Genomic DNA, 12059 nt, shown 5'->3' with positions numbered 1-12059 from the left:
CACTATCACAATGGCATTTTAGGCATATATTTTTATTGTGATAAAGTATACATAGTATTTACCATTTCAATCACTTTTAAGTGTATGATCAAGTAGCAGTAGTGATATTCACAATATTGTACAATCATCACCACCATCTCTTCCCCTCTTCCCCAAACTTTTTCATCATCCCAAGTAGGAACTCCATGTGCCTTAAACAAAAAGTCCTACTCTCCCTTCCCCCTAGTCCCTGGTAACCTTAATCTACTTCTTGTCTATGGATTTGCCTATGCTAGATATTTCATATGAGTGGACTCATACACTTTTTGTCCTTTTGTGTCACCTAGAATAATGTTTAAGGGTCATCTATGTTGTAGCATGTATCAGAATTTCATTCAGTGATTGAATAAATCCCATTGTATGTATATACTGTATTTTGTATCCTTGTCTATGGATGGACAATTGGGGTATTCCCACCTTTTGGTTAGTGTGAATAGTACTGCTATGAGCATTGGCATAACTACTGTGTCTGCAGACTGTTTTCAATTTTGGGGGGTATAAACTCACCAAGGGTATGTGGAGCCCATAGTAAATCTAGTTTTTTTTAGGAAACTCCCCAAACTCATACAGATTTGAAACCTCCACGTCTGATGTTGAGTCATGGTTGAAGGATGAGATTGGAGTCTTGATCCAGCTATGGTGTCCAAAGGTGGGGCTTTTGGGAACTGAGTGGACTTGGTTCAGGAGCTGGAATGGGACCTCACAACCGAATCGTGGCTGGCTTTACAAGGAGAGACCACAAAGAAGGTGGGGGGAGCATGTGCTTCCTGGGTCTCTCTTTGCTAGTGTGATCCTCCCTCCACAGTCCTGCAGACTCACCAGATGCCTAAACCCACGGGGCCACCTGACCTTGGGCTGTGAACCTCCAAAGCTGTCATCTGAAATCAGATTTTCTTCCTAAGACATTCTTTTCTGGATTTTAGTCAAAGTACTGAGCAGCACCATTAACAAAGGGAGAGGCAGTGGCAGCTGATGGCAGATAGATCAGCACAATCTGTACTCTCCTTTATTCCTGAAAGGATTCCAGGTAGCTCATAAAGATGCATGAGATTTGACCAACTGACATAAATTCAGTAAGGGAGGAGAGAAAGGCAGGAGGCAGGAGGCAAGAGCAGCCGTGGAGCCAGAAATAAGGCTAAGCGTGGCGGTCCCAATCACCTGCTCTACCGCAGACCAGACTCATCGTGAGCTGTAGCTGTCAGCCACAGAACTCACACACTCCAGAAGATAAAAATTACTGTGGTGATGGGGACACTTTTGGGAAGGGGCTGTGGTCAGATGAGAACTTCTCTCTGGGGACAGGAAGCCCTCCCCCGCGGGGACAAGTAGAGGCAGTGGCTGTGCGGTGGCTTTGGGATAGCAACAGTTGACTTTGTTGACATGGTGGGAGTCAGGAATGCTATTCCCTGGGGACTTGAACACAGCCACCTCCCCCCGCACCAGGCATCTGTTGAAGACCCAACCCCCCAGGAGCCCAGAATGAGATTGGTTTGGGAGATGAGGTCTTTAAGGAGCTAATAAAGTTAAAATGAGGTCTACTCCAATATGGCTGTTCTTAGACAAAGAGAAGATTTGGTGACAGACATGTACAGCGGTCGTGAGGAGACACGGGAGTCCTGTAGGAGCCGGGGACTGAGCCCACAGAAGCACTCCCCGCCGATGCAGTGGTCCTGGACATGTGGCCTCCAGCACTGGGAGGAAATAACTCCATGGCTGGGCCACCCAGCCTGCTGTGGTTTGCAGTGGAAGCCTCAGAAAGCCAACACCCCCTCTCGGATCGGCATCACTGAGATGGTGCTGTGCCCAGCATTCCCTTGGGGCCACGTTGTCTTTGGCTTCTGGTCTGACAGTTGCTTACGAGCACAGAACTGTGCAGGCCTCGGCGAGGCCCACGAGGATACACACGTGGAAGAGACGAGGTCTCGGACCTCAGAGGGGCCTCTGAGCCACACTGATGATTCTGGTGAGGGGCAGAGGCAGTGCCGTGGGAGCAGGGACGGGGGACGAGGTGCTCAGCCTGAGGGGCCCTGCCCCAGGGCTGGCGGCCTTTCCACCTGGGTCTGGGAAGAGAACGAGGACCGCTTTCCTCTGTGTGTGCTGCAGGTGGTGTGTATGTGATGCACATAGAGCGTGTGTGTTGTGTGCTCTATGACACATGTGTAGTTTTTCTTGTCTGCTGTGTACTTCGTAGTGTCTGTGGTGTGTTGTGTATGATGTGTGTTGTGTGTAGTGTTTGGTGTGTGTGGTGTTTAGAGTGTAGTTCGTGTGAATTGTATTGTGTGCTGTATAGTGTATGTGTGGTTTGTGATGGGTGGTGTATATTGTGTGTGTTGTATGATGTGTGTACACTGTGTAGTGTATGTGGTTTGTGGTATGTAGTGTTAATGGTGTGTGATGTATATTGTATAGTGTGTTGCTGTGTGTGTTGCATATGTGTTATATGGTGTGTAGTGTGTGGCTTGTGTATGTATGGTGTGTGTATATGATGTATACTGTGTGTGTAGTATGCTGTGGAGTGTATATATGGTGTGTGTGTATGTGTTGTGTATGATGTTTAGTGTGTGTGATATGTATAGTGTGTGTGTGGTGTATAGTAGTATGTGTTTTTACGGTTTATAGTGTGTGTGAAGTGTGTAGTATATGTGGTCTGTAGTATGTTCATATATGTGTTTAGTGTGTTGTATAGTATGTGCAGTGTGTGTTGGGTAGTGTGTATTGCTGTGTGTGGTGTGTTGTGTATGTGTTGTATAATGTGTAGTATGTGGCTTGTGTATGTATGGTGTGTGGAATATGGTGTGTTTGGTGCATGGAGTGTGTGTGAAGTATGTGTGATGCATGTGGTGTGTTGTGTATGCTCTCTATGGTGTGTGGTCTGTGGTATATGGTGTGTACTGTTCATGAAGTGTGTTGTGTAGTGTGTGTTGCTGTGTGGGTGTGTCATGTATATGTTGTGTGGTGTGTGGTATATGGTGTGTACTGTGCATGGAGTGTGCTGTGGAGAGTGTGTGATGTGTGTGGTGTGTCGTGTATGTGCTGTGTGGTGTGTGGTATATGGTGTGTACTGTGCATGGAGTGTGTTGTGTAGTGTGTGTGCTGTGTGGTATATGGTATGTACTATGCGTGGAGTGTGTGTGATGTGTGTGGTGTGTCGTGTATATGCTGTGTGGTGTGTGGTATATGGTGTGTACTGTGTGTGGAGTGTGTGGTGTGTGTGGTGTGGCATGTATGTGCTGTGTTGTGTGTTGTGTGTGTGTCCTGTGGAAGTGGTGGTGCCGTGAGGCGCTGTAGGCCTCTGTTCTCCGTGACTGTGGGCCTGGGCTCCTGGGGCCCACGCGGACACACGGAGACTCTTGCGGCCTGAGTGATGGTGAGGTCAGCTGTGCGGGGTGTGGACCTCAGGGAGTTTGGGACCTGGCATTTACAGTGCTGGAGTTCCCAGGAGTCGCCAACAGCCTTGACCGTGCACAGTCCTGGCCGACACCGGGGCTTCTCTTCAGGAAGAGAACACCAATGACAGGAAGAGGGAGGGAGCAGGAAGGGCACGGGATGAACTGGGGCACTGGGCTGTGGGACAGGCCCAGGGCTCCAGAGGGCATCGGGAGGTGCTGGTTTGGGACACCACTGGGGGTGGAACAGACCGGGGCTGACCTTGACTCCTTTCTAGGGCCCTGCGGATCCTTCTGGACGGGCAATCTGTGCCCCTGCGCTGGGGGATCTTCCAGGGCTGCAGGCACCTGATGATGGATGTGTCAGAGCCAGGGGCACCGTGCTGAACGACCACACCGGCAGCCAACACGGCTGGAGAGATCTGCTCCCTGCGCTAGGCCAGGAGTCAGCGAGGCTTAGAGAGAGAATCAGGCAGCGTGGGCTTTCCTTGCCTTTTAGAGGGAAGATTCAGCCCCCGTCCGTGCGGCTGGGAAGCATCTGCAGGGTCTCTGGATTTTAGTAGAAACAGCTGCTGTGTCCCCAACATGGTGCCTCTCCATTGGTGGGGCCAACAAAGGCTTGGCGTGCGTGTGTGTGCGTGTGCGTGTGTGTGTATACCACACCCATGCATGCTGGGCACGGTGAATGTCTTTGATTTCTTGGGGAAACCAGGTGCTGTGGACAGGTAGGGTGGAACGTTTACTTGGCTGGGGGCAGAGAGGTCAGATCAGACAAGTGTGCTTGTTTCAAGTGTGGTTGTAAATGTCTCCTGGCTTTGAGTGACAGGATGGTGTCCTCTAGGTGTGGACGCAGGGGTAAGAGTGGCAGAGACATTTCCAAAATATTCATTCAGTGACTGTTAGAATTCCTCTTGGCCTTTCCTGCCATGGCTACGTGACGGACAGAGACGGACAGAGGTGTCTGGGTGGGAGGCCACCTGGTCACTGAGCACCAGCCCGCAGCAGTAGCGAGTGTCTCGGAACAGTCCCCCGGGGGCAGCGTGGGGTTGCTGCCCCAGCCCCGAGCTCTGCACTCCCACCTGTGAGAGCCCTGAGCCGGGGCTGGCTGGGCTCCAGGCCCGTCTTGCTCATAACTGCAGGCCAGGCCAGTGCGGCAGCAAACACAGGCCTTGTGGAGTCCAGATGTCCTGCCCTCTAGTCGCTTTGCTCCTGAGCGGGGTTTCAGGCCCCCTGGAAGTCCCCATCACCCTGAGGCTCTATCCCCACCCCTGTACCACCCCAGTTCACCCCATGAGCATTGTTTTCTGAGTACTGAGATATTTTTAAAATTTAAGATGATGGATGCATTTATTTGAAAGGCAGGGTTAGAAAGGGAGGGAGAGAAGGAGGAAGAGAGAGAGAGAGAGAGAGAGAGAGAGAGAGAGAGAGAGATCCATCCACTGGTTCACTCCCCAAATGGTTACAATGGCTAGGGCTGAGCCAAGTCAAAGCCTGGAACTCCATCCAGATCTCCCAGGTGGGTGCAGGGGCCCAAGTATTTGGGCCATCCTCCACTGCTTTCCCAGGTACATTAGCAGGGAGTTGGATCAAAAGTGGAGCAACCCGGGGCCAGGGCTGTGGTATAGCAGGTAAAGTCTCCGCCTGCTGGCATCCCATATGGGCGCCAGTTCGAGTCCCGGCCGCTCCACTTATGATCCCACTCTCTGCTATGACCTGGGAAAGCAGTAGAAGATGGCCCAAGTCCTTGGCCCCTGCATCCATATGGGAAGACCCGGAAGAAGCTCTTGGCTCCTGGCTTTGGATCTGCACAGCTCCAGCCGTTGTGGCCAATTGGGGAGTAAACCATCAGATGGAAGATTTCTTTTTCTCTCTGCCTCTCCTTCTCTCTGTGTGTAACTCTTTCAAATAAATAAATAAATCTTAAAAAAAAAAAAAGTGGAGCAACCAGGACTCGAACCTGTGCCCATATGGGATGCCGGCCGCACAGGAATGGCTTAACCCAGTGCCCTGAGGTTGATTTCTGCATTTTGTTCTCCCCTCCCCTAGCATCCCTCCTCCAGTAAGTATTCTTAGTACAGAGCTGGCCTTGTTCCTCGTGATCTCTGCCTGCCATTCTCTCTCTCTCTCTCTCTCTCTCTCTCTCTCTCTCTCTAATTATTTTTAATCGACACATCATAATTGTGCAGGTTTACGAGGCCCAGTGACTAAATGAGGCAGATTCGCTTTTGCACCTCCTTACACCCACACATCCTGTTGTAGAAACTGGTGAATGGGAGGCAGCTGGAGCCACCGCTGAGTCAGGTTTGGGTTGCCTGTCTCCAGGTTGGGGGACAGGAAAGCGCAGGCACGTGTACCTGCCTCCCCGTGCTGCAGTGCCACGGCTCTCTGGGGGGGCCACTGGTGGAATGGGAAGCACGCTGCGACAGGGTGTTGTGCGCACCAGGAGAGCCGCAGGTGAGGGCTGGCTGATGCAGCAACCGCCTGGGCTGACTCCGCCTGCTCCTCTCCAGGAGATGTAGGCGGGCAGGAGAGCCCAGCCCCCCCCCCCCCCCCCCCCCCCCCTGCCGCCAGGGGAGGGAAGCGGCCCATCGCCTGCCTCTACTTCAACCCGTGTGGCCTGGGGCGGGAGCTGCACCCTTCTCACACTCATCTGATGGAGACCGAATGCCGAGGATTTGGGTGTGTGAATGATGCTCGCCTCCCCCAAGGACCGACCCCCCTTGTTTGGCTGGTGTGGCTTCTGAGCAAAGGGGTTACTCAGATCCGTAGGCGCTGGGCACTGCTATGGGAAGAGAAGGGAGTCTGAGTTTTTCTGGGCTGCAGAGAATACCCTCGCAGAAGGTTTACAACGGAACACCGTAGCTGCAGGGCTGGTGAACAACAGAAAGCTATACCTCATAGTTCTGCAGCCTGGGGAGTTGGTGTGTGGTGAGCACCTGCTCTTTGGGTCACAGACACTGCCTTGCTATTCTGCCTGGGGTGTTCAGGGCGAGGGGTGCCTCTTGTTCCCCTTTTGAAGGAGCACTGTCCCTGCTCATGAGGGCTCCACCCCGAAGGACGTCACCTCCTAATCCTGTCACTTGGGGTTTAGGATGTCAACATGTGCACTTTCTGGGGGTCACAAATACTCAGAGCATTGTGGACTCTAATCGTAGGAGAGGGAACGTCCAGCCAAGTCATGTGGTCTGGCCCTGCCCAGCAGCGCCAGGCAGCAGCCACACATCTAGAGCAGGCTCATTTTTAAGTTGATCATGTTGTATGGCCCACGAATGATGCTATAAATCTCCAGATGGCCCTTGGCAGAGAAAAGGTTTTCTGCCTGCAAGGGTATGCCAAATGAGGAGAGAGGAGAGGGGAGAGGGGAGGGGAAGAGAGGGAAGGGGAGAGGAGCGGAGGGGAGGGGAGGGGAGAGGTGGGGAGAGGGTGGGGGAGGGGTTAGGTGGTGAGTGGGTGGGGGGAGGGGAGGGGAGAGGAGAGGTAGGGAGAGGGTGGGGAGAGGGGAGGGAAAGGTGGGGAGGGGGTCGGGGGGAGGGAATGGCAAAGCGTCAAAGGAGCAAGGAGCGAGAGGAAGAAAGAGCATCCCTGTTCCTGGTGGGGTTGGTCTTGCTTGGGCAGTTTGGTTGATGAGCCCTGGGCTGATCATTATTGGTGTCTTATTCAGTCTCTTTCCATTGCTGATTTTCTCTGAGCTGAGAAAACCATTTGCAGGTAGGCCCCACGGACCTCAGGGAGACCCCAAGGAGAGAGCTCTGGTAGCTTTATGTAAATTCATTCCCAGCACCAGAGAGGCAGCTCAAAGCTTATCTGCTGAATCAGTGCTGCAATCTCAATACCAACAGTAGCATCCATTCACTGGACACACATAATGAGCCACACCCTGTCTTTAGCTCTTTAACAAGCATCGAATCTTCATGACAGACCTATCAGCTAGGTAAAATGAGGATACCCATTGTAGACCTAGCATGGGCAAGTAACTTATCTGAAGCCACTTGGCTGAAAAGTCAACAGCTTGGGTGCACATTTGTTTAACTCCAGGGCCCATCTGTAACATGCTGTTGGCTTCCCAACTGAGAATCTTTGTGTCCCCAGGGCCAAGCCCAGGCCTGGCGTAGCGTCAGTGGCCAGAGGAAGAATGAATGAATGAATTATGGAAGGGCAAGGAGGTCAGTGATCGCAAGGCTGGTGAGGAAAGTCTATATCCTGTCCCAAGAAGCGCATTTCTTTACTAGATTTCCAAGGCAAAGCCTAAAAGCAGAAAGGGTCTGTTTTTTAGCAATGCCTGTGCATAAGTGCATTTTTGAATTTTTGTTTTTGCAACCTCAAAGGGCCCCAAGTTTCCTTTGTGACTGAGCTCAGCATCCTAAAGTTTTCCTAAAGGAACCCACCCTGAGACTCCTCGGGCCACGTGGCTCTCTTCCCAGCCCACCCTCACTGGGACCTGTGCCCCGGGCTGTCCTCAAAGACATGCTTAGGAAATGCATCTTGGAAGGAAGGACGGAACAGAGCCCAGGGTCCAATTCTGCATTTGGCACGGCACCAAGGACACCGTACACTCTGAAACGGGAGTTCTAGTTGGCTCCAGGGGGGATGCTGGTTTCAAAAGAGCTGCCATTGTTGTCTGTTTACCACTCACCTCCTTGAAATAGGCTCTCCTGTTCTAGAATGTTCTATTTTCTCCAGCATTTTGTGTCTTGGTAATTGACTGCAAGAATCGTTCTGTAACATAAATCAACAACGGCAAACAAATTCCCCCTGCCTGCATTCTTTCATCTCTAATGATATTTTCTGTACGATGACTAACCCAGACTGACGTAATTTATCAATTGATCTCCACGTTGTACATTAGCAAACGCGTTCTGCAGGCCCCAGCAGGCAGCCTACCCTGTGCGCCAGGCTGCCAGAGGAGACCTATTAGTGCAACAGGAATATCTACAGCCCAGCCCTTTTTGCTGAGAATACTAGAGCCATGCTAATTACTTTATTAATCATAAAGTTAAACAGCGGCGTTTATATCACGGCAGCCATAAAATAAGTGGTTTTATGGAAAATGTAGTTAAAAGGAAATGACAGGTGGGATTTATAGTACTCAGGAGTTTAAGAAAGGGGAAGAAATCATGCATACCAGCAGTTTTCTTTCTTTGGTTAAATGTTCGCTAAATGTCTACCACTAAAAGGCATTTGTAACTCCTACCCTAGTGGTTCCATATCCTAGGAGAACGTATTTTAAAACACAAATGAAAACTGAAATTTGCTTTTCTATTAAAAATAAACACAGTGAGTAAGCATTCTATGAGTTAGCATTTCGTCCCTAAGAGAAAGAAGAGATACAGACACGCTCATGAGAGGGACGCCGTGGCTGGAATCTGGAGGCCGGGCTTCCGTGTGGGGTTCCGGCTGTTTCTTGGTGCTTGTTGTCTGCATGGGCAGCAGGACGTGGAGAGTGGAGACTGTGGTCCAGGCTGCTGTCCAGATGCAGCTGTTATCCGAGGAGGGATATCACAGGTTAAGGATGATATTCTGGGTGATCTTTGCGCTTCTGTTGTTATGTCGGATATTTGGTTTTCTTTCAAATCAGTATTGTCTGTGAGCAAATAAATGCAGCCTTTGTTTTCAAGATTTATGTAGTTACTTGGCAGATGGAGTGGGGCAGAGAGAGAGAGGAAGTGGAGAAGGAGCCGTTCTAGCCACTGTTTACACCCAAAATGGCTGTCTGCAATGGCCAGAACTGGGCCAGGCTGAAACCAGGAGCCCGGAACTCCCTCTGCATCTCCCATGTTGGTGGCAGGGGCCCAACCTCTTGGGCCACCCTCTGCTGCCTTCCCAGGTGTATTAACAGGGAGCTGATTTGGAAGTGGAACAGCTGGGACTCAAACCAGAACTCACACGGCATGCAGCCATGGCAGGTGGCAACTTAACCCACTGTCCCACAACACCAGCCCTCAAATAAAAATAATCTTGAGTTTCTACAGGTATGTCTGTCTTTCACACCACATTGCCATGAAAAATTTAGAATTCATTAGCACTCTACTTTCTGTTGCTGATGAAACATTTGCGTGCTTTGTGTGTGTGTGTGTGTGTGTGTGTGTGTATAGATCAATGTCTATTAGAAAGAAAAGACAAACAACTTTTGCTGACTACTAACAACATTCTAGACTCTATATCTCTCTCTCTCACTGTCTAACTCTATATGTCAAATAAAAAAAATTTAAAAAATAGACTCTATACATTAGTCTGCCTATTACTGTCTAGCTTGTTTAGTACTTGAAACAGTTCAGTGTTAAAGCATTATTTCATGTCTACAGGCCGAAACTGAGGCTCCAGTAGTCACTTCTGAAGGTTAACTTTGTAAGCGGCAGATCTAGACCGCTCAGATCTATACCGCTCAGATCTATTCCGACTCCGAATCACCACATTCCAGAATGCATGCTCTGTGCCCTTTACCAGTCGGTTTCCAGTGCAAGTACAAAACAAAGTGATTGCATGTGAGTGCTGGCTGATTTCACGAAGCAAAATGGTGAGGTGGATGGTATTGTCCCTGTTTCACAGGTAGATGCTCACCGAAGGTGATGGCCAAGGTCATGTAGCAAGTGAGTGAGTGCAAATCCAGTCTCCTTATAGAGTAGGAGCCATTTCTACGTGGCCCAATAACTACCAGTCCTGGGAGCTTTCTCTTTGTATTAGATCCCTCTTGGCTAAAAGTCAATTAAATTTGTTTTCCTTTGTTTTGCCTTTTGTAGTCAATAGAAAAAACAGCCACCCACCTCCGTAGGTAGTCCTGTGCACGTAGGGTCAACTCTGCAGGCCACTCTGCAGCAGACGAAAGATCCCCGTCTCACTTTTGCATTTTCTCGTGGTGGAGCCAGTGTGAGCCATTCCTTCTGATCACACGGGACCGACAGGCCAGACTAAAGTTGTCTCGTAAAGTAGAATGCGCCATCATTTGATGTCACGGCTGGGGCTGGTGTTGGTTCAAACAGATAGAGTGGGGAGTAGGGAAGACTCCATTTAGGTAAAACTCTTGTCAATGAGCAGGTGTCTAACAGATGCTGTCACCCACAGGGCTCTGTGAGAGGTTCTGATGTGAGGGGTTCCTGTAGGAGGAGAGAGGATGGACTGGGGCTCTGGAGCAAGAGCAGAGCAGGGAGTGAGGCGAAATAGTCGAGAGGAAACCTGCGCGGCAGCACTGGGCTAGGATTCACGAGAGCCGGGATGCAAATCCGGGCAAGGACTCCTCTGTGACTTCTCGCGATACTGAGGCCGTGGAGTCCTCGCATCCCTTTTTGGATGGGATGGGTCCCAGGGCCTGTGCTAAACTTGAGGCAGAGCCAGCTAGCTAATTTGTGAAAATTACACAGATGGAAATGCAGGGCAGTGCAGTGCAAAATGAGATTGCGGGGTCCTGTTCAAAAGCTGAAACGTAAGTGCTATTACGTGTAATATGCAGTGTTGTTTTCCTGGTCTCTTCCTCCATCTATTATCCTGGTTTTTGGTTTACTATTTGATGTTATCCTCTTAGGTATGGGGATTGTTGCAAGGGCCACTGTGTACTCTATTAAAGACCTCAGGACCCTACTTGTGGCTAGCCAGGGTGGCCTGGCAGCTTCCGGGACACCCTGTCGGCCACCAGACACGTACAGTGTGGCCATCGTGGTCATGGAAGTCAGCCCCGTGCACAGAGGACTGGCCATTCAGCAGGACTTGCTGCCTCCATGCTGGGAAGTGTTTGGTACCTGGATCAGGGGTAGGCAGAGGCCTACACCTGCCGGGCATCTGCTGAATGGCTATGGTGCTGCCAGCCAAGGATGAGGACAGCTGCCACCATGCTTTGCCCTGAGACCCAACCCTGAACCTCCCAGCATCCCTGTTTATGCGTAGGCTTCCACTCAGGCAGAGTGATGGAATTTCTTCCCCTGTCTGGTCCCAGGCTAAGAGATCCCATTGCCACTCTAGGCAGAGAGCAGTATCTGTGGATCACAAGGTGGGTGAGGGGGCTGGGCAGGGGCCGGCATCAGGACCTGGAGGCAGCCAAGAACCCATCCTAGGGAGTCGGGGAGATGGTGGGGAGGAGACCCGTGTGTGAGCTGAGGCTCCATGTTTCCCATCAGACATCAGTTACAGGACGGACATTCGAAAATACAATGGGGACTTTCAAAACGGTGCATTAGAGCATCATGTGCCAAGCGCTGGGCTGGGGACAACCACAGCTGGCCGTGCGGTCAGTTAAGGATTCCAGCTGCAGCCTCAGGAGCTCCAGCCTAGATGCTGAACGACACCAGGGCTGGTGCCCCAGGCAGGCTGTCCCCATGTGAATTGTGAGTCCAACACTGCTTATCCGTGCCTTTCCCAGTGTTCCATGGCCTTCGATGGATTGGGTGTGTCATCCTTGTGTTGGTTTCTCATTCTCTTTATGTGTATAATTATTTTTTTTTATTTGACAGGCAGAGTTACAGACAGTGAGAGAGAGAGACAGAGAGAAAGGTCTTCCTTCCGTTGGTTCACTCTCCAAGTGGCCGCAACGGCTGGAGCTGCACCGATCTGAAGCCAGGAGCCAGCAGCGTCTTCCTGGTCTCCCATGCGGGTGCAGGGGCCCAAGGACTTGGGCCATCCTCCATTGCCTTCCCAGGCCACAGCAGA

Source organism: Oryctolagus cuniculus, chromosome 2 (assembly GCF_051225735.1).
Source record: "Oryctolagus cuniculus isolate XC-2025 breed Fujian yellow rabbit chromosome 2, ASM5122573v1, whole genome shotgun sequence".
Lineage (NCBI taxonomy): Eukaryota > Metazoa > Chordata > Mammalia > Lagomorpha > Leporidae > Oryctolagus > Oryctolagus cuniculus.
This window is presented reverse-complemented; position numbering follows the sequence as displayed.